Source organism: Garra rufa, chromosome 14 (assembly GCF_049309525.1).
Source record: "Garra rufa chromosome 14, GarRuf1.0, whole genome shotgun sequence".
Lineage (NCBI taxonomy): Eukaryota > Metazoa > Chordata > Actinopteri > Cypriniformes > Cyprinidae > Garra > Garra rufa.
In genome coordinates, this window is record NC_133374.1 from 27,063,978 (window position 1) to 27,066,806 (window position 2,829).

Genomic DNA, 2,829 nt, shown 5'->3' on the forward strand with positions numbered 1-2,829 from the left:
AATAATTTAACAAAACATTCAGGCATCTCCACAACAAATTAATTTTCACATTGTTAGTAAATAATTTAATTTCTTTTTGCATAATTCTATAAATTATTCTTTTTAAATATTAAAGCCATTAACATTATTAAATGCTATCTATATTTTAGTTGAATTTGTAGTTGTTATTGTAAACTAATCCCCAATGTCAGTCAATGGTAGCATATAAAATGTACTGTTTATACCTTTTTCAGCAAGCCCAGACAGAAAAGACATTCAACAAGTATGTTAGTTAAAGCAATAGCAATTTTCTTTAATAGGTAGCTGGTTTTGCAAAGCTCAATTCAGTGAAACTTAACCATGCCAGAGGCCATTAAAACTTCAACCGCATAGCGGCAAATATTTTCCAGTCTTTGTAAAACAAGTATAGTCACCTTAAAAAAAAAAAAAAAAAAAAAAGATGTTACCACCAAACATTCAATAACAACAATCAGCATTAAATTACAATTACCACCAACCTCTGGAAGCATGACATCAAAGATGTAGTTTAGGTTTTCAAAATCTTCATCTGCATCCACTGCTCTCTTTATTTTGTCAGCAAGTTTGATTAACTATTAAACATGAGAATATTAAATCATTTAGGATAAGGAACAGTTCTGGTGGTAATATAACTCAAAATATACAGCAAGTAAAATGTGAAACTTTCGCTTCTTACATCACTTTGACTGAAATGGCACTGTTGTGGCTTTAAGTGCTGCTTGAATTTCATCGATGTCTCAGGATGTATCCACATGTAAAATCGGCAGGATTTGAGAGCCTCACTGTGAAAAGCTTTATGTAAAGCCTGTGGGAATAGAAGTCTGTTAAAAATGTTTTTGAACATTTAAGATTTTTTTTTAAATACTTCTCTTCTGCTCACCAAGCCTGCATTTATTTAATCCAAAGTACAGCAAAAACAGTAATATTGTAATATATATATACTATTTAAAATAACTGCTTTCTATTTGAATTTATTTAAAAATGTAATTTATTCATGTGATCAAAGTTACATTTTCAGCATCATTACTCCAGTCACACGATCCTTAAGAAATCATTCTAATGTGCTGATTTGCTGCTCAAAAACATTTATTATTATTATCATCAATATTTAAAACAGTTGAGTAAATTTTTTCAGAATTATTTGAATAGAAAGATCAGAAGATCAGCATTTATCTGAAATAAAAAGCTTTTGTAACATTATACACTACACCAAAATTACATAAACTTTATTTAGCAAGAATGTTTTAAATTGATGAAAAGTGATGATAAAGACATTTATAATGTTACAAATGATTTCTATTTTAGAACTTTCTATTCATCAAAGAAACCTGAAAAAAAGTCTACTCTGCTGTTTTCAACATAATAATAATAATAACAATAACAATATTAAATGTTTTTTAGTAGAAAATCATAATATTAGAATGATTTCTGAAGGATCATGTGACTAGAGTAATGATGCTAAAAATTCAGCTTTGAAATCACAGGAATAAAATAAATTTTTTAAATATATTCAAATAGAAAACAGTTATTTTAAATAGTACAAATATTTCAAAATGTAGTTGTTTTTGCTGCACTTTGGATCAAATAAATGCAGGCTTGATAAACAGAAGAGACTTCTTTTAAAAAAAAACATTAAAAATATAACATGTTTGTGTGTGTGTGTTCAAAAATGTTTATGATTTGATACTCACTTGTATGTCCTCATCTGAGATTATGTTCTCAATTCCAAGTCTCAAAGCCTTTTGAGTGCTACAAACAAACAATTATGTAAATTTGATCAACATCAGGTTATGACATGGCAAAGAACAAAAAAACACGGTATAGAACAAAGACTACAGAATACCCAAGACGTGTCACTCCTAAAGTTTTGAATGGGGAAAAATGCAAAGCTCAGTATGGCCAATCTGAATAAAAGAGCCAATCGCTAATCATCATCGCATCACTGAAGCTGCTGTTAGAATTCTCGGTTGCTGTAGAAACAGTCAACAATCTGAGATGCACACTTAGGGCTGTGCATGTGCACTGGCTGATCTAGCCTGAAAAACAAGCTTTTTAATGGTATTTGAGCAAAAGAAACCACATTTATGAGACTATTTAACCCTCATGTGGTGTTCAAAATCCTATTACACCTATGGTGTTCCCGGTCAAAAATGACAGGCCTATAAAAAATAGCTTATAAATCACTCATTTAACCACATTTTCACCCAATCTTGGATTCAATCTTTTTGTCAACTTGTTTTCTGTCGATTAGGACTGGTTTTATATTTCTATTTGCATCTAATTAATTGTGGGCCTCATTTATCTGAGAGTAGGCATCTCATTTTTTAAGTAAAAAAAATCATTATTTTTGAGTAATTTTGGAAATATGAAAAAAAATATGAAAAAATATTGGTTCTGTTGATCACACTAGTCTATTTTAATGGTTCACCAGGAAGTTTGTTTTGAAAAACTTTTATTTTGTAAAAAATGGCACATAGTCACACTTGTGGTGTTCCCGGTCAAAAATGACAGGCCTATAAAAAATAGCTTATAAATCATTCATTTAACCACATTTTCACCCAATCTTGGATTCAATCTTTGTATCAACTTGTTTTCTTTCATTTAGGACTGGTTTTATATTTAATTTTCAAACAGTTCAATGGTAGGAGTCACGCATCCGAGCTTATGCACCTCAATTTTTGAGTGAAAAAAGCATTATTTGTTAATAATTTTGGCAATATTGAGAAAAATATTTTTAAAAAACTGCACTGTTGATCACACTAGTCTACTTTAATGTTTAACTGAAATGATTTTATTTTGTATAAAATGGCA

General features: G+C 29.6%; 1 long non-coding RNA gene across 1 annotated transcript; it reads right to left on the reverse strand.

The window, feature by feature from the left end:
- Window positions 1–302: 302 nt before the first annotated feature.
- On the reverse strand, window positions 303–1,882 carry LOC141284621 (uncharacterized). The gene is made up of 4 exons (XR_012338459.1): window positions 1,710–1,882; window positions 695–823; window positions 498–590; window positions 303–413 (listed from the first exon to the last, which is right to left on the reverse strand). It is a non-coding gene; the product is annotated as an uncharacterized lncRNA (long non-coding RNA).
- Window positions 1,883–2,829: the final 947 nt, after the last annotated feature.